This window comes from Eubalaena glacialis, chromosome 9 (genome assembly GCF_028564815.1).
Source record: "Eubalaena glacialis isolate mEubGla1 chromosome 9, mEubGla1.1.hap2.+ XY, whole genome shotgun sequence".
In the NCBI taxonomy this organism is placed as follows: Eukaryota; Metazoa; Chordata; class Mammalia; order Artiodactyla; family Balaenidae; genus Eubalaena; species Eubalaena glacialis.
In genome coordinates this window covers 121307880-121328326 of record NC_083724.1, presented here as the reverse complement: position 1 = coordinate 121328326, position 20447 = coordinate 121307880, and the positions used below count along the sequence as shown (strand labels likewise).

At 38.1% G+C, this 20447-nt stretch overlaps 1 long non-coding RNA gene across 1 annotated transcript; it reads right to left on the bottom strand.

Moving 5' to 3' along the window:
- Window positions 1-1600: 1600 nt before the first annotated feature.
- On the bottom strand, window positions 1601-19455 carry LOC133097573 (uncharacterized). The gene is made up of 3 exons (XR_009702030.1): window positions 19437-19455; window positions 3682-3766; window positions 1601-1666 (listed from the first exon to the last, which is right to left on the bottom strand). It is a non-coding gene; the product is annotated as an uncharacterized LOC133097573 (long non-coding RNA).
- Window positions 19456-20447: the final 992 nt, after the last annotated feature.

Below are 20447 nucleotides of genomic sequence, written 5' to 3'. Positions count from 1 at the left end.
AACATGATTGCACGAATTTAACACTGTTTAGTAGTGCACTACAACTCACGTTTATCATTTGATTTTTGCCATTCTGCAAGTTGGTTGTTCCACCATCTAATAAAAGAGTACTGTTAAATTTCCAATACAGGCATACTTTGTTTTGCCGCACTTCACTTTATTGTGCTTTGCAGATATTAATAGTTTTTACAAATTCAAGATTTGTGACAACCCTGTGTCAATCAAGTCTATGGATGTCCTTTTCAAATTTTCAATTCTTTCAGCTCTTGCTTCATAGACTTTGAAGTGCTGATGTTTGGTGCCATCTCAGGACTGTTGTGTCTTCTTGATAAATTGACTCCTTTCTCATTACAAAATACCCTCCTATGGCCCTGGCAACATTTCTTGTTCTGAAGTCTACTTCCTCTGATTTAACACAGTCACTCACAATTCTTGTGCTTAGGATGTGTGTGGTGTATCTTTTGTCACTTTATCTTCAGCCCATGTGTTTTTACATTTAATTGTGCTTCTTGGAGACAACATATAATCGGGTCCTGGTTTTCTATCCCACCTGAAAATCTATGCCTTTTAAGAGAATTGTTTAATCATTCACATTTAATATAACTATTGATTTCTTGGTTTTTATATCTGTCATCTTGACATTTGTTTCTGTTTTCTCACATTTTCTTTATTGCCCTTTTCCTTCTCTTTTCTTGTCTTACTTTTGATCCGTGTGTACTTTTAGGTTCCATTTTACCTTTACTATTGATTTCGTAGATACAATTTTTTATTGTTTCAATGGTTTCTTGGGTTTAAAATATGCATCTTTTTATTACAGTCAAGTTTCAAACAAGTGTATACTACATGAATAATGTAAGAATCTATAATAGTACCCACTGTCTCCCCACAACCCAATTTTGTGCTATATTTGTATACATTATACCACTACATATGTTATAAAATCCAAAATAAATGGTTATTAATTTTGCTTTGAAAAGTTGAAAGAAAGGAATTAAAGTAAGTTGTCTCTGATCCATTTACTCTTTTTACTTGGTAGAAGTTCCTGGTAGGAAGAAAAGAAGGGTAAGTTCCTGGAAATGTCTTTTTGCTAAGTGGACCTCAGAAAGATTAATGATATTATTAAGAGTAAGGGACCCAATCTCTGAAATATCCCTAGCTGGAGATCCCATACTAAATAGAACCTAGTGTGTATGAGAAATGTCCCCAGAAATGTCCCAAAGGCTGTACAACCCTTCAGGCTCTTTCATAACATAAATTCTTACCTCTTTTTGAGGAATCCCATGAACCTTACTTAAAGCCCTCTAATATTCTAGGCCAAAGGGGCATGTCTGACATGGGAAGAAAGGCACCGCCCCCCTCCGACTCCCCCAGGTCCCATATCTCTTTCTTCTTCATCTAAGCCTTTTTCTGAATTGTTTTTATGTTTTAAAATTATTTAGTAAAACCTGATCCCGGGTACGATCTATGGTTCTGTGAGTCTGACTTGACCTTCTGATCCTATCTGGTAACTCAAGAGTCAATTATATTTCATAGCAATTTAAACGTGATACAAAACCCCTTTATACATACCTACCTACTTACCATATACAGTAATCTTAATCCCTGTGTGTAGCTCCAAACTTCCATCTTGTAGTGCAGGTCTGTCACTGAGAAATTCTCTAAACTTCTGTTTGTTTTAAAAAGTTTTTAATTTGCCATCAGTTTTGCAAGAATTTTTTTTATTCAATAGATATAATTTATTAAAAATTTAGCATTACTACAACTTCTCAGGTTCCCTCCCACATGGCTTGAAACATCTATTATTATTCATCCTCTCCTGGGAATTAGTAGCAACATTACCTAGGGAACAATAACAACAACAACAACAATAACAACAACAAAACAGCAGTTACTTCACTTAAAGTGAAGCAGTTAACCCATTTTTGCAAGTTTTTTTTCTGTGTGTAAAGTTCTGGGTTGTAACGGTTTTTAAAATATGTTTTTCAACACCTTATAGATTTTTTTTTTATTGTTTTCTGGTTTGCCTAGTTTCTGATGAGGTCTGTTGTCATTCTTGTACTTTTCCCTCTAAACTTACTAATGTGTTGCTTACCTCTGGCTGCCTTTATACTTTTCTCCTTAACAGTATTTTTCATTAATTTGAATATACTCTGGATTGGTGTAGTTTTCTTGGTGTGTATCTTTTTGGAATTGCTTGGGGTGTTTTGGACCAACATTCTCATAGTTTTCATCAGCTCTGGGAAATGTTCAGTCATTTTTCCTTTATAGATTTCACCCTCTATTCTCTCTTTCTGAGACTCCAATTACACCTATATTAGACTATTTGTCATCAGTTCATGTATAACTGAGTCTGTTAATTTTCTTGGTCTGTTATTCTTTTTATATTTGTCTCTATCTTGCTGTTTCAATTTGGATAGTTTATATTATTTTCTATGTCTTCAGGTTCAATGGTCTTTGCTTTGTCTGCATTTAATCTACTATTAATTCTATCAGTGGATTTTTCATTTCAGTTATTATGCTTTTCATGGGACACTTCATTTCATTTGGTTTGTTTTTGTATTTTCAATTTTCCTCCTTATTACATCCATGTTTTCCTTTAAACACTTGAAATACTTGAAATAGCTATTTTAGTGATTATATCTTCTACTTTCACCTTTCTTTCTTTTCCTTCCATCTTTCTTTCTTTCTTTCTTCCTTTCTTTCTTTCTTTCCTTCCTTCCTTCCTTCTTTCTTTCTTTCTTTCCTTTCTTTCTTTCTTTCTTTCTTCATGAGACACAGGGTGATTCAATCTCAGTAGGAACAAAACAGACATGAGAGTGATTCTCCCAATTTACAGTTGTTGCTTGTTCCACAGGGACCATCCTGCTTCCCCTCTGAGAATGAGAGACACATTCAAAATGGAAGATTAGGCTTCTAAGTGTGTAGTAGGTGTCCACTTCATCATAATTTTTAACAACATATTGGAGTTGGAAGTAAGACCTTCCTGTCTGTAGTTCTCAGCTGTCCTCTGTGGCCCTTGTCTGCCCAAGTCTGTCTGGAAATCTGACACTCCAGTGGCATGTGGTTATTTGCAACTGCAAGGTTATAATTTGGCCAAGAGCTTCACAAGTTCATCCTAGAGTTTCTTCAGACCCTTGGTCGGTGCCATCTACTGCTGGTAAATGATTTGTTTCTAAATTTGTCAAATAGGTCTAAAGCATCTTGTGCTTTACCACCACATTTCCCCCCTCTAATTCCTAGGTTCTGAAAGATTATTTATGGCTAGGAATTTCTTTAGCATATTTTTCCGTAAGCACTTTATAAATATAGTTGGGGGTTATGTAGGACCAAGACTGAATTTATATTGGCTAAAGACTCAGAATATTTATCTGTTGTAGTTTACATCCAGATAGGAAGTGGGAAGAAATATTCCTCTTCTCCCACCAAGGGTTGTGGTCAAGAGGGACTGCATAGAAATAAGAGGGATCTCTTACTCATGGGTGATATTTATCACCCCTCCCCAACTCATCAGCCCTGTTATCCCCACTCTTCTACTGAAACTATTATGAAAAAATTCCTTTATTTTTGCATATGATCATAGCAACTGATTATTTTCCTAGTTATGGGTCATGTTTCCTGGCTTTTCCTAATCTTTAATATATATTTTTAAAATTATTGGTTACTGGATGCTATGATGCTTACGTTGATGAGTACTGCAAACCAGGAAGGGTCCCTCACCTGACACCAGATCTGTCAGCGCCTGGATCTTGGACTCCAGCCTCCAGAACTGTGAGAAACAAATGTTTGTTGTTTGAGCCACCCAATCTGTGTTATTCTGTTACAGCATCCTGGACTGACTAAGACAGGATGGAACTAGTTTTGAGTGCAGCAACAAAAAAAATCCCCAATGTCCAAATACTTTTCAAAACTCTTGTGCATTACCTTTGCTATTATCCCATTGACCAACCAAAAGAAGTCACACAGCCAAGCCCAGAGTCAGAAGGGAAGGATGATTACACAGGAAGGATGATCAAATTAGAGGCCATTACTTCAATTATTGATCATATGGTGTTTGGATTACTAATATACTCAAGGACTTCTGGGATACTCTCTTTTTCTTAGAGGAAGTCGGAATTGAGCAATCTAGAGCATGCAATGATAGGACTCAAATCGATCAACACAAAAATTAACCTCAAATTTGTCTTATTTGCGAAAACAATGTGTTTCAAAAGTTTTTGTTAAATTTTTTTAAACATTTTTTCCTCCTGTAATTCTGAAACATATGTAAAGACTGCAATGATCATACAGTTAAACAAAGACAACTACAAAAATCACCAATGTCTAAGGGGAGAGCATAAAAGTGCATCGTTTTCATAAATAAGATCATGTCAGTAAACAATACAGAGTTGGATTTAACAGAAAACTTGAGTAGCCACTAGCCTAAAACAACAATTTGCTTTAGGATCTAGTTGACAGGAATTTGCATGTGTATGTGTGTGTGTGTGTGTGTGTGTGTGTGTGTGTAGGGGGGATGGTGATTAGAATTATGTAGTTTCTTATATAATTCAACCCTAAGTCCATTTTATATTGCATAGAAAGTTTTCATCTGAATTTTTTTTAATGAGGCAACAGTGAATTATCTCATGGTTACTAGAAACTCATATCACTGAAACTATTTCTGCTGATGATTTTATACATCAAAAATGTAATGCCAAGTATTTTTCATAGACAGTCTTTTCAAAAAGATGAAAGGCAATTTTTAGTATTTATGGGAAGTGTCTAAACTTTATAGCTGAAACTCAAGACCAGTAATCTTTAATTATCCCTTGACCCTGGGAAATGTCCATTCTCATACAATACAGCATATAGGAAAATTCTTCATATGTCATGCTCATAATCTGCCCAGGTCCTTCTGCCTTTTGTACTAAAACGAGAGACAAGCATTCTCAAAACTCCATTAGTTTGTAATTAAGGTGCTTGCCAGTAACAATGCCTTTCCCAGTACCAGACACAGAGGTTTACACAGCTTATAACAACAAAAGCAACAGCAGCAACTAACACTTATTAACAAGGTTTTATATTCGGGGCATTTTTTCTAAGTTATTTGCTTGTATCAGTGATTTCAATACCCATAATAGTCCCATAACATAGGTATATGTTCACCTATTTTAAAAATAAGAGACAAGAGAGACAGAAGGTTACTTATTTTGCTCAAAGGTTTTATATAAATATATAACTCATATATATATGCATATGTATATATATATGTATATATATATATATTTAACCCTTGGTCTAATCTAATATATTTATTTCCAACCCAGTATTGATCCTCCCAGAGTTGGTACTTTCTAACATTGTCTGAGGGAGCATTTCACATCTTTTATAATTGAACAACATATATCTAACCATATTCCCTATACAATAAACCCCTACTTTGGCTTATTCCAATTACAGGCTAAGGTGCTAGCATATTTATAACACATTTGTCATTTAAGTCTTTTGTCCCATGTAAATATTACTAATGTACTTTAGGATTAGAGGAAATAAAGTTTTCTAGATCAACCTCTGCTAATGTAAGGGAGGCAGATGTGTAGAAAGGCATATCTTTCTTTAGTGCTGGGGAGGCTCATTCTGTAGTCTTAATATGTTTGATTTTATTATGACTCATTTCTATGACAATAATAAACTCTCCTCCCGGTGACTAAAGATCAGTTTTTTTATACTTGCCAAGCTCTTTTCTGACTTATCTACATGTGCCCCTTCTGCCTGAACTTCTGTTCCCTGGATCATTGCAACTCCAACCACTTCTAATTCTTTAAGTCTCATCTTGACAATTATCTACTCAGAGAATGAAGACTGGAAAATCCATCTCAATGGAAAGTAATAATTTGTTTCTTTTCAGTTTCCCCCAAAGAAAATGAATATCCCAGTATGATATTGCCATCAATAAATTTCATTTATTTAATTACCAGAAGGCTGACTGCAAGTTCAAAAATAATAGAGTATGAGCTTAATGAATGGAGGAAAACATCAGAATTCATGGAAGTTTGATGTCAATTAAGTTTCTAGCTTCATTGTTTAATTAAATGGAACTACTAAAAATAAAATCAATCTGAAAGTAAGCCCAATAAGCACTGGTTAATTCAGTGCATCTTGTACATTATAAGGATAATCATCCATTTGTCATTGACCTGTTCCAGTAGCAGAACCTCTGTTGTCGAAGAAATATGTCAGCATGAGAGTTTAATCAATAATGAGATGATAGAAACCAGATATTAATATATTTGACATCTTTGAAATAGGCTGCTAAGATGATCCCTGTTTCCCTCACAAAATCAATATAAATATCTGACATAGCTACCTCTGTTACTTCTCTTTAAAGTTTTTTCCTGAAGAATGGGTTATAAATAGGCTTGAGACGGCATAAAACAGTCACTAAATAAAAGGAGTAACAAACCCTTGGGTCCTGTTTACATTTGTCCTTGATGAATCTCTTCTACTCGGTGATACAGAATCTCGGAATTGTTCATATAGGGTAATTTATAGAGATCATCAGACATAGAAATAATGATTAAAAAGAGTTTGGTATCTGATTGTTTTTCCCATCTCTAAAGTTTCTCTCTTTTTTAGAGATACCGTATTCAGGCATAAGGAATCAATTTGTAAGAATAAAATTTGTTTTGAGAGAATGAACAACAACATCTGGAAGACCCAATTCAGCATTAAAAGGGAACATACTATTGACATTCAACACAACAAAGTTGGATTTCACAGACGTGGTGCTCTCTGAGGGAAATCAAACACAAAACAGGTAAAACTATACCAAACGACTGTCACGCAATGAGCAAAGTAACTGATGGTGATAGAAATCAGATCAGAGGTTCCTTGAGGAGCGAGCTTGACTGAGAAAACGCAGCAGGTGGTTCTCTGGGGTGGTCAAAATGTTAATATCTCGATGGGAATGTGGGTGAAAAGAGCGTCTGCATTTGTCAAAACTGATTAGATTTACGATCTGTGCGTGACCATGTATGTTCACCATCCCTCCATATATAACATGTAAACTTCGGATACACCACAGAACGCTGGGTGCTTTTCGTTTCGACAGCCTCCGATTGAGGAAGCTAGCCATCTGGAATGGAGGTTTGCGGAGGAAAGGCTCCATCCACACCAGTTCTGGATTAACTACAGTGGTCTGTGTTCATCTTTTATTTCCATTTGGCCAGGATCGTCCACATTTATGTAGACTTTCCGGATGGATTCATTAATTTTAACCTCTGTTCACTCTCAAAAGTGCCCTAGTATGGAAGATAAATAACATGGGCACATTAGAAGGAACTAACCACAAGAGGAAGCAAAGCCCTAGCTGGACTGACAGCAATAGTTGGCTTGGCAAGGTCCTCGGCCCGCGTAGGCGGTTTGCACAACACTCTTCTTCCCATTTGCTGACTCTTAATCCCCGTGATCATTATCAGAAAGCACGTCTTGAGACATTCTCTCTTACACTTTACCCCAGTCACCCCTCTATTTGCATCCTTTAATGTGTACTTTCAAATCTTTATTCACTCAAAATGAGCTTCCCTGAAAATCTGAACTTGGCCTTCAAACAATTACAGGAGGTTGATCAGGTTGTTTAAACTCAATCAATGCAAAACGTCGTTAACACCTTCCTTCACGAACCAGCTGCTCCTATGATAGCCAATATCGTACCTGGTTGACAGTATATTAGACTAGCTTACCAAAGTGACCCAAAATGTAAGGGCTCAACAAACACAGAAGTGTGTTTCTTGCTTGTTTCTTGTTTCTTGATTCCTGGTTAAGGGGGAAAAGCTCTGCTACTTCATCTAACCCAGGCCGAAGGTGGCTCTGTCAGCTTCAGTGCATAAATTCCAAAGACCCCCTTGGGCATTCCCATGCCAGGCTGCCAGGGGAGGGAGCCAGCATGGAGTAAGACAGATGGGGGTCGATGGAACTTATGTAGTAGGTAATGGCAGGGCAAACATTACTTCTGCTCACTTTCTATTGCCTGGGACTCAACACCATGACCAATGTAACTGCAAGAGAGGGTGGATAATATAGTCCAGATGTGTGCCAGAAAGAAGGAAAGAGCATGGATTTTAACAGAGAACAGTCTCTGTCACATGTAGTAATAGGCTCTTTTTTATAGAGGTATAATTGACATATAGCATTATATTAGTTTCAGATGTACAACAAGACTCAATGTTTGTATATGTTGCTAAATGATCACCACAGTAAGTCTAGTTAATATTTATCACCACACATAGTTACAAATTTTTTCTTTCTTGTGATGGGAGATTTAAAAATCTATTCTCTTAGCAACTTTAAAATATACAATACAGTACCGTTAACTAATAGGCACCATGCTATGCATGACCTCCCAGAACTTATTTATTTTATGACTGGGAGTTTGTACCTTTTAAAAAACTAAGCTCATAGATATTTTTAAAATTCGTATCCCTAAATCTCCTTTTTCCTATAGCACATTATTCATATCACAGACAGGGTAGAATTTTAGTAAAACATATCAAATTATGTTACTTCGCTTCTTAAAGCTCTTCTTAGATTCCCACTAGATTTATGATCTACTTCAAATTCTGACAGACAGAATAAGACCTTGGATCGGTCCTGACCAACTGCTAACACCTTATGCTCCAATGACACTGGCCTTCTCCACATGCCTTAAACTAACCCAGTTGGTTCCCAGTGTAAGGTCTTCTTCATCCGTCAGTGATAATTGTTTTAAGTGTCATAATTGCGCTCAACAAGGAGTCATCAACATTTCCATCAAATTGTTTTTAAAAGAATAAAGAGGTTTATTTCTCTCACAACAAAAATTCAAGGGTAGGATATCTAGGAATGACCTGATGGCTCAATCATATCGAAAAATATTCAGGATCCTTTTAGCTCTGCAGGACTATGTTTTATGTCTCTCTTTTAGCCTTGTGGAAGAAAAACAGCTGCTCTAATTTCAGGCATCACATCCATGTACAAGCAGGAGGAAGGGACCAGAGTCTCTTCCCGGGGAGCATTTGCCCATATATTATGGTAGAAAAAACCCACTTTCATATTTCCGCATTCACCACACTGGTCATAAATACATCACATTGACAATACTAGATGAAAAGAAGGTTGGGCTTTTTAGCTTTTGTAATAGTGGAAGGAGGAGGAAGACATGGAAGCATTGTAAGTGTCCATCGACAGAGGAATGGATAGAGAAGATGTGGTCCATATACACAATGGAACACTACTCAGCCATAAAAAACAAAAATGTAATAATGCCATCTGCAGCAACATAGATGGACCTAGAGATGATCATACAAAGTGAAGTAAGTCAGACAGAGAAAGACAAATATCATATGATATCGCTTATATGTGGAATCTAAAAAATGATACAAATGAACTTATATGCAAAACAGTAATAGACTCACAGACATAGAAAACAAACTGGGAGTTGCAGGAGGGATAAATTAGGATTTGGGGGTTAGCAGATACAAACTACTATACGTAAAATAGAAAACCAACAAGGACCTATTGTATAGCACAGGGAACTACATTCAATATCTTGTAACAACCTATAAGGGAAAAGAATATATATACGAGTAACTTAATCACTTTGCTGTACACCTGAAACATTGTAAATCAACTACACTTCCATTAAAAAAAATTTTTTTTAAGAAGTGTTGTAGGGCTTCCCTGGTGGCGCAGTGGTTGAGAATCTGCCTGCCAATGCAGGGGACACGGGTTCGAGCCCTGGTCTGGGAAGATCCCACATGCCACGGAGCAACTCGGCCCGTGAGCCACAATTACTGAGCCTGCGCGTCTGGAGCCTGTGCTCTGCAACAGGAGAGGCCGCGATAGTGAGAGGCCCATGCACCGCGATGAAGAGTGGTCCCCGCTTGCCACAACTAGAGAAAGCCCTCGCACAGAAACGAAGACCCAACACAGCAATCAATCAATCAATCAATCAATCAATCAGAATGTGAATTTCTTTAAAAAAAAAAAAAGTGTTGTAAATAGTTTTGGGGTCGCCAGCTCACAGCGCCTTCCCATCCCAGACCTTTACACCCATATTTTCTGTTAGGCGTTCAGCTTTAGACTAAATGTCGCCTGTTGAGAAAGGTCTTCTGCGCTGCCACTCTGTGCCATGCTGCACTTGCTCTGCCCCTCAGAGGCTGACTGTGTGGATTGCCTCCGTTGATTCCTTGCCCTGTGACCTGGTCAGTGAGAGATTCAGGAGTGGGACAAAAGGGCAGACCTTTGGTCATTCCTCTCCCACATCCCTCCTGCCACTCCTGTCCCACACTTACCCTGTCTGGGATTCTCTGACTGCGCCCCCTACATGCCTCTTCAGACTTGGGGTGCTAATGGCCCCTCAGTTCTCAGCCCAAGGAACTTACCCAGCTTTTCTTACCCCTACCCACATCTTTTTTTATAAAAACTCTCCCTTATTAAACATTGCTCAATGGCCCTGTTGCAGCAGATCATATGTTTCTTGACAGCATCCTGGCTAGCATACTTTTAAAGCTACCATATCTAAAATAGGTCTCAAGTAGCTTTCAGTATCATTACCCTATCTTAATTACCTGCATAGCACTGACATCTTTTGATATGTATATACTTTCCCCTGGTAAAAAGCTGGCTCCTTGAGAGTAGGTCCTGTGTCTGCTTTGTGCATTGTTTTGTTTCTAGTACCTAGAATACTGACTGCCACAATTCAAGATGTGTTGAACGGATAGTAAGTGCTACATTGATGTTTGTGGACTAAAGTTGCCCAGAATGAGTCCTTCTCCACTGATGCCAGCCCTCCCACACCTGGAGCTCGCCTTCATGGCCCTGAAGTTTCACCAAGAGCATTTCTATACACCAAACGTCTCTGCAAGTGAAGCCAGCCCCTTTCCTGGACTTCCAAACTCCTGCTTATCAAAAAGTTTTATGACGGCTTCTGATTTCTATTTAAATCCTCTAGTGAAGATTTCTGAATTAATTCCTTTGGTCTTTACTCTCTTCAGATTGAATTATCTTTGGCCATGTAAACTATCATCAAGCAGAGAGTCTATTTTAGAGTGAAAGGAAAAGCCATGCATTAGTTATATGATTGCAGATGATAAATGACACAGGAATACCAGTACCTTTACTTCTTACTTGTGGGCAAACTGATACATTTTATTGTTATCAGAGAACATCCTTGCTAATATGGTTTTATATATGCCAAAGTTCCAAACACCCTGCTTCTTGCATGTCCAAGAATGAATTAAACATTCCATCATACTTTTAGTAGTATTAATTGATGCATTTTCTGCTCAGGGCAGTTTCTTAATAACTATCTTTCATTGAAATACTCTCATGTCCAGAAATTAAGATTTCAGAGAGATTAAACTATGCTCTGAAGAATGAACATTCAAACCACAAAATAAGAAAATTTCAGCATTTAGGATTGAGTGTGTGTGTATCTGTTGGAAAAGACATAAACAAAATGTAATCTGACCTAGTTATAATATTTGGGATAACTGTAACTTAGTTTAAGTCTGCCAGATGAGGGTTTATCTACTTTGTAATGTTACATTTTATATATTTATTATTTTATTATATGTTTATTATATATATGTATACATTGTATTAATATATTTTATTACCTCATGTTTTGGGTGGAATGTTTTTCTTCCCTTTAATAGTTAGAAGTGTGACCATGGATGATAACTTAAAAGTGTGTGTGTGTGTGTGTGTGTGTGTGTGTATATGTTTCTGATATATATATATATTTATGTATCAGAAACATTTTTATGCATAATCAGGACTTTTTCCTAACATATGAGGGGAAAGAAAATACATAGAAGGGATGAATATTAGAGGGATCGTACTCAGCATGAAGTTACTGGAAAAAATAGGCAAGTAAGAAATGATATGTTGAATGTATGTTTGTATTCATAAGGTGATAAACATTAAAGAGAGTTCTAAATAGCCCAAGTTTAAGTTAAAAATGACAAGTAGCTTCTGAGAAGAGTCACGATGGAAGGATAAGAGTGATTTTTATAAAATATTTAAGGGATTGGTCCCTCCATGACCAGAAGCTTCATTGCTTGCTGTGTGTCATTCCCTTTAATTCTTTCCTCCACAACTGCGTGTCACTTTTCAAGGGAGGAATCACCATTTACACAAAGGTGGGCAGTGCTGCTGCTACAGTGCAACTTCCAGCGAGGGGCTCTCTGCCTTTTGTCCCACTGTAATTGCAAAACAAGAGATTAAAAAAAAAAAAAAAAAGACTAGGGAAACGTATGTCAAAGGATATTGAAGAGGTAGAAAGAGATAAAATTAAAGTAAGAGCATGATATCATTAAGTTTGTTTTTAGGTTAGGTGCAGTCTAGTGTATTTAAAACCTAAAATATTTTAAATTGGGGGTAAATGGTTAGTTTCAAAATGACCTAACAGTTCCATTCAATTTAAAATGAAAATTGGGTCTTTCTATTTTTTTTAGATTCTCTCCACATCTCTTTTATTTGATTACTGCTTTCCTTGTTGTGTGTCTCTGCTTTGCTGGTGCCATAAGCCTATAAACTGAATGCACGTGGAATTCCACAGCTCGCTGAGGTTTACACCAGGGAACTTTGCAGGAGGTCATGGGCAGTGCTATGGACCAACTAAAGGACGGCTTTTTTGCAGGTAGGGCAGCACATCATGTCTCCCCCTCTTTTCTGATTCACTTCAGGTCAAGATCATGGGATTTGCACGTGTGTATTCAGTGTTCCAAATAGAGCTCATGCACCCAGCCAGCTGCGTGGAGCTCATAGCAGGCACCACATTCCTGGTGTGTAACGTTCAGAAAGGAGAAAGACAGAGTCCTTCTATGTGCAGGGGCCATGACATCTTTAAATTAAGCCAAGGAAGAAATGGAGACCAAAGGATGCAGAGTTTGCAGTCTCACTAAGCATGTAAATGACCCCATGTAGAAGAGCCAAGTAGAGAGCACAGTAGATTTCTTCCCAAATTTCTCAAAACATGGAAGTTCCTATTTTATAAAATAATGCAGGAACTTGAAACTGTGGGAACACATGTCCCGCTACATAACTTTTTGAAAACAGCTTTTGGATGTGTAGAAAATAGAAAATTATAGATTATTTATAATAGTTACCGTGTGTATATCATTTACGTAATTTTAAAGTAAATTGTAATACAGAAATACATATGATAGGCAAAAACAGCTAAGCAATAGTAGCCCCTCACCCAAATATTATCCTTTTGCGTATTTTGATAAGTATGCTTCCTAATCAGTCCTGTATCTATCTATTTAGCCACTAATTTATCTCCCCGGTGTCAGAGGGCTTTTTCCCTGCTGGAGGTACGCCTAGCTAAGCTGTGGAGTTAGAGGGGGGAATAATCAGAGCTACGGAGCCATAGCGGACTATGCCATATCTGACATAATATAACTGTACCTCCTGCTTTGCCAGGTCTCCCCAACCTAACACACCCAATTCTGAGCGTCAGTGAAAGAATGTTGCTGCCATATCAGTAAACACAGGATGCTGCAGCCGTCAAGCCATCACATTGCAGCCTCCGCAACAGGGAGCCTGAGGGGACTCAGGATGGAAACAGGATGCCCGCCTTCTAGCCCTCAGCCACTGCAGCCCACCCCTGACGACAGTACACCCTTAGTAGACCCAGGATGAGAAAGCACAAGACACTGGCCCCAGAGAGCTGAGGTGCGCATCAAAGGAATGATTTCAGTGAGCCCAGACTCTTGCACCTTTGTACACATAAAAGCACTAAATTCCTTAACTTGAGATGTCTGGTTTTCTTTAATTAACAGTAAACTTTTGATGTCCTGACTACCCGGTGTCTGTTGCAAAACCCCCTGTAATCCCCGCTGCTCCCTGACCTCCTCAGATCAGCCCCTCAGAGCTGTTCGAGATGCTGTGTCCTGGGTGTAAGTGCTCAGTTTTGTCCGCCAAATAAAACATAACCCTCAACTTTTAGGCTGTGCATTTTTTAAAGTCAACATGAGGATGATGTAGTTTTTTTTTTTTAACTGAAAGACCAGGAAGCTCTCCCAGAGCATTGTAGGGAAGGAGGCTAACTTGCCAACTCTCTTGTCCTCCAGAACTAGGAGGACTGCACAGCCTCCTTCAGTGACCAGTGTCAAGCCCTCCGCTTTGGTGTCGTATTGATTTCACTCAGGACATTTTGCAGAAAGAAGGAACTGAGCCCTTGAGTCCAGCACTTCAGGCAACAGCCAAATGCAAAAGGAGACCTTGTCTGTCTGGGCATCACAAACTCTGGAGGAGGAGGAGTTACCTCTGTGGGAGAAACGATGTTGACTCCAAGCCCCTTTCACCTTCTGTGGAGGGAGTGTGCTCAGTGAAGGAAGCAGGTGGCAGACGCTGTACCTCCAGATACCGTGAGACCAATGTCGCCAGGATAAACAGAATATTTCTTTTTTTTTTTTTTGGCTGTGTTGGGTCCTTGTTGCTGCACTTGGGCTTCCTCTAGTTGAGGTGAGCGGGGGCTAATCTTCATTGCGGTGCACGGGCTTCTCATTGCGGTGGCTTCTCTTGCTGCAGAGCCTGGGCTCTAGGTGCGTGGGCTTCAATAGTTGTGGCACACGGGCTCAGTAGTTGTGGTTCACGGGCTCTAGAGTGCAGGCTCAGTAGTTGTGGCGCACGGGCTTAGTTGCTCCATGGCATGTGGGATCTTCCCGGACCAGGGCTCGAACCCGTGTCCCCTGCATTGGCAGGCGGATTCTTAACCACTGCGCCACCAGGGAAGTCCCCAGAATATTTCTTTAGAATTTCACAAGACGTCTGGTTTCCGGTGGGTCTTTGAAACATGTAAACGACTGAGCAGTGGTCTGAGAGGCACCGTAGAGGAACAGGGAAGGGTATGGACTCTGGCGGCAGGCTGTCTGGTGCCTCCCAGGTCCATCATTTCTTGGACATATAGCTTTAGGCTTTTGACCTGGGCTCTCTGTGCCCAGGCTCTTCTTACTGTAAACTGGATGTTAGATTAATTGTCCCAAAGGGAGAAGATGGTCCACAGTGCCCCTCCACTGGACATTTTCACTTCCTTATTGCTGTATCCCTTCCCCCAAATGTAGCCCTAGACACAGAGTGTAGACTCAATAGATATCTGTTATATGACGAAATGAAGAGAATGTAGTAAAGGAAAAGAAAGTGTCTATTAGATATACCATCAGCCCTCCATATCTGCAGGTCCTGCATCTGCAGATTTAACCAACCGCAGATCACAAATAGTAAAAATAAAATTCCAGAAGGTTCCAGAAAGTAAAACTTGGATTTGCTCTGGGCTGGCCACTATTTACATAGCACATACATGGTCTTTACAACTATTTACATAGCATTTGCACTGAATTAGGTATTATAAGTAATATAGAGATGATTTAAAGTGTATGGGAGGATGTGCAAAGGTTTATTTGCAAATAGGAGGAGAATGGTTATCAAGAAGTCAGGGGAAAATGGATCCGGCAGATCAGCTTTAGGACCAAGTACATGTGGAAGGTGAGGATCTAAAATTGATTCCCGTTAAGACCGTCTCTGCCTCAGTCACCAGCAGAATGTATCTGTGCTCCTAGGAGGGTCCAGACCCCAGTGTCCAGACTGCAGCGAAATATCCCTTTTCCCCTTTGCACGCCTCACACTCTTCTCTGTCTTTAGTCTTTGTCTGCTCTACTGATTTTTCAATAAAGTCAGCCTTCTGTATCCGAGGGTCTGGCATATGTGGATTCAAGCAACTCTGATCAAAAATATTTGAAAAAAAATTCCAAGAAGCTCTAAAAAGCAAAACTTGGATTTGCTGCATGCCAGCAACTATTTACATAGTATATACATCGTATTGACAACCATTTGCATATCATTTACATTGTATTAGCTATCATAAGTTATCTAGAGACGATTTAAAGTCTATGGGAGGATGTGCGTAGGTTACGTGCAAATACGCACCATTTCATATAAGGGACTTGAGCATCTGTATAACTACATTCATAAGGAGGTCATTAGTGATGCTAATAAACATAATGTCAATGTCCTAGAGAGACTAGTAACTAGAAAACAGGTGAAGTAGATGTAAGGTAATAAAATCAAATTTGGAGTAATATATTTTTTTAATTTCTTAAAAGAGATAGGAAAGTGACTACAGTGGGATATAGCTCAGGGGGATGTTTTATGCTTTATGAAGGAGAAATCAAGCAATTTTACATACAGTAGTCCCTCCAAGAATTGGTTCCAGGAACCCCATGGACACCAATCCACAGACACTCAAGTCTGCTGTATAAAACAGTGTATATTTGCATATAACCCACCTACATCCTCCCATAGACTTTAAATCATCTCTAGATAACTTATGATACCTAATACAATGTAAATGCTACATACAGAGTTGTAAATACAATGCAAGTGCTATGTAAATAGTTGCCGGTGTGCAGCAAATCCAGGTTCTGCTTTTTGGAAATTTATGGAAATTTTTTTCTAGTATTTTTGACCTGAGGTTGGTTGAATCTGCAGATGCTCGGCCCTTGTTTACAAAGGACTGACTTTATTGAAAAATCAGTAGAGCAGACAAAGACTAAAGACAGAGAAGAGTGTGAGGCATGCAAAGGGGAAAAGGGATATTTCACTGCAGTCTGGACACTGGAGTCTGGACCCTCCTAGGAGCACAGATACATTCTGCTGGTGACTGAGGCAGAGATGGTCTTATGGGAATCAATTTTAGATCCTCACCTTCCACATGCCGGATCCATTTTCCCCTGACTTCTTGATAACCATTCTCCTCCTATTTACACCCAGGCATGTTTCTCCAGGGAACACACGCATGTCCAAATGAAAGGATAGTTCTCAATATTGGCTGTGGTACTGAAAATAATGAATGATTCTTATGACTGGATACTAAACTACTCTGCAATCATAAGTTTTCCAATTTCTCATTTTCAAAATTTTAGTATTACCTAACAGAATTGTCAGCTGATATAACATTAAAAATAAATGTAATAATATATCCCACAGGGATTGTTAGTGTATCACTTGGAAAGAGGTTCTCAGAATTTGTATTTGTAGCAGCACCTAAAAATAGTAATAGAATTGATGATGGAATGACTCGTTCCAGCATGTGAATTAATAAATTTATTATAAGGCTCCATTTTTCTAATTAAATGGTAATTTCCAACTAAAATTTTCATCAAATATGTTCTATGTATTTAATTTAAAATTTGTCAGCTTGATTAATTTGTGGTAATTATAATAATAGCAATGATAATTCAAACCAGAAGAAAAATGTTCACACTTAGAGATTTATGGTAATAAGAAACTTAAAAAAAAGTATCTAATTTTATTTTGTGTATATGAGTATGTATTTATTGCCAATTAATAAGATAATTTAAGAATAAAATATATTACTATAAAATAAACTTCTTTTGGGGCAAAGTAATGGAAATACAGGTTCATGGTGATAAAAGGGAAATGTCAACTTTCTGATTATAAAGACCAGCTTCTTGATTGGATTCATTTGCACTTTGTTAAATATTAAAAGACTAATGTAACATATATAATTTAAATTGTCAATATTTGCACAACATGGTAAATTGAATCTGTGTCAATCATGTAAACACATGATAAAATATTTTGATTTAAAGTTAAAAATGTTTTTTAAATCTTCCAGTTTAAAAGTATTTTTTAAATGATTTTATCAGGCACAAAAAATAACCTTTTGAAGACCACTGAGAGGAAGTGTTACCAAAGTGGTTGGACATGAACAGGAGATATATTTCTTTCGTGGGGATGAAAGGGTAGTAGGGAAGTGTAGGTGCAGATGGAATGAGGGGAGATGATGAAGGATAAAAACATCTTTTAAAGTTTTGTCTCATGGTTTTATATTTTTCAGTGACGTCAGTAGTTGTAAACACTGGGAAAGCTTTTATTTTAGTACCCTAAGTCACACTTTGGTTTAGATGGTGAGGAAAAAAGGCAAAGTGACAGTATAGGGAAAATATAGAGTATTAGACGCTATTAAGAGATTTCTAAGGTTAAAACAATAAAACAGCGATGACACCGATGTCTTTTCTATAATGTGTCATTTCCCCAAGCAGCTCTTAGAAACTTGGGTTAAATCCACCCACGTTCCACTTAGCACACTGGCTGCTGCATGAGACCCACAGCAGAACAGAAAAGCAGTAGAATGGCTTCAGATTCAGGTAGGTTTCTGTATCCATGTGTCTTGTGTGACGTAAGATCGATCATAACCCTATTTCTTTTTTTTTTTTAACATCTTTATTGGAGTATAACTGCTTTACAATGTTGTGTTAGTTTCTGCTGTATAAAAGTGAATCAGCTATACATATACATATATCCCCATAACCCCTCCCTCTTGAGCCTCCCTCCCACCCTCCCTATCCCACCACTCTATGTTGTCACAAAGCACCGAGCTGATCTCTCTGTGCTATGTGGCTGCTTCCCAGTAGCTATCAATTTTACATTTGGTAGTGTATATTTGTCCATGCCACTCTCTCACTTCGCCCCAGCTTATCCTTCCCCCTCCCCGTGTCCTCAAGTCCATTCTCTACGTCTGCATTTTTATTCCTGTCCTGCCCCTAGGTTCATCAGAACCATTTTTTTTTTTTTTAGATTCCATATATATGCGTTAGCATACGGTATTTGATTTTCTCTTTCTGACTTAATTCACTCTGTATGACAGTCTCTAGGTCCACCCACCTCACTACAAATAACTCAATTTTGTTTCTTTTTATGGCTGAGTAATATTCCATTGTATATATGTGCCACATCTTCTTTATCCATTCCCCTGTCGATGGACCCTTAGGTTGCTTCCATGTCCTGGCTATTGTAAATAGTGCTGCAATGAACACTGTGGTACATGACTCTTTTTGAATTATGGTTTTCTCAGGGTATATGCCCAGTAGTGGGATTGCTGGGTCACATGGTAGTTCTATTTTTAGTTTTTTTAAGGAACCTCCATACTGTTCTGTCTCCAAAGAGCTCATCCACAAAGTTGTGAGTACTCGAGGTGTAAGTACTTTATAGCAAGCCTGTAAAACTATCGTTTCAGAATCCACAAAGGAATGACCCCCGGAAGAGAAGCCAAGGGGGAGGGACGTCTGTGACTCCTCTCCGTGAAATCAGGGAAACTGAACAAGGGAAGAAAATAGACACTGCTGAGCGCCTACTATGCGCCAAACACTAGGCAAAGTGCTTAATGTTCAGTGTCTTATCTAATTCACAAATGAACTGATGAGGTACTACTGCCCATCCCCCAGATCCCCCAATGGTTTGGTACATTCCCCAGCACCGCACAGGCAGTGTGAAACAGCATTGAGTCTCAACCCGAGACTTTCTGATCCCTTCATCAAGCCTATGCAATTAAAGATAGAAAATAAAACCATTGGAATAAACTACTAAGTCAGGTGGGGGAAATCCATTCATACCTGAATCATGGGGACGGTCTTCATTATCGCTCTGTAATCTGGGTTGAGGAGCAGGCAGCTGTGAAGTATTCAAAGCTCAATTGCTGATGGCATCTTTTTTTCTTCCTCTCAAGTGTTCAGAGTTTAAAATTACTACTGCAGAGTTATAGACAAAAAGGAACATTTTTTTCTTTTCTTGATTATGAAAAATGCATTGCATTATTTTAGTTCCTGTCAATCAAATATAAATGAAGCCATGGTCTTTAAATCTGCAAAATCACATTCTTAATTGGGATACTGGCTTACTTATTGTATTCTCACCCTTGACATACTTTAATTGATACACAACAAAATTAAAATATATCTGTGGGGCATAGGGAAGTGAGCTGTTAGTTAATTGTAAAAATGAAATATCTTTCTCACTGAGTCTCTCTTGTAATAGACTTGATGACAAGGAGAGTACTTTATTAACTTCACGGATGTGTACAGAGTAAAACCAATAATTAAAATGCTCATTCACAGAAACAACTTGTTTATATGCAGTTCTGGCTGTCAAGCTTAACTTCATTAAATTGAGAATCATACATAGGAGTATTACAGCAGGGTTCACATGACTCAAAAACTCCCATGGGATTATATAGTCATATTTAGAGGGTTTTAGATAAAACAGAGAAGATGATTCTGGCAATATATTTTATACTTTAATCATGTCTGAAGAGAAGCATTGTCACATAACAATTCCTCCAATAGCGGATATATTTTGGAGGTTGACACAGAGTAAGTGCAACGTATTTTCTAAAGTAATTATATTTAAACCTGTTTTAATATGGTTACATACTTATATTAGTGTCTTAAACCCAAAACAGAGGCTGAATAATTATTTTCCTATAGAAAATGTACTGTTGTTGTATGTTTTTTAGAGACAGAAGAGGAAAATCTTCACAAATTAAAGAAAATGAAGATGTGTGTTTACTAATCTAATATTTGATAATTTACACTACCTTGGGTACTCTGTGTTCATATTTGATTGGT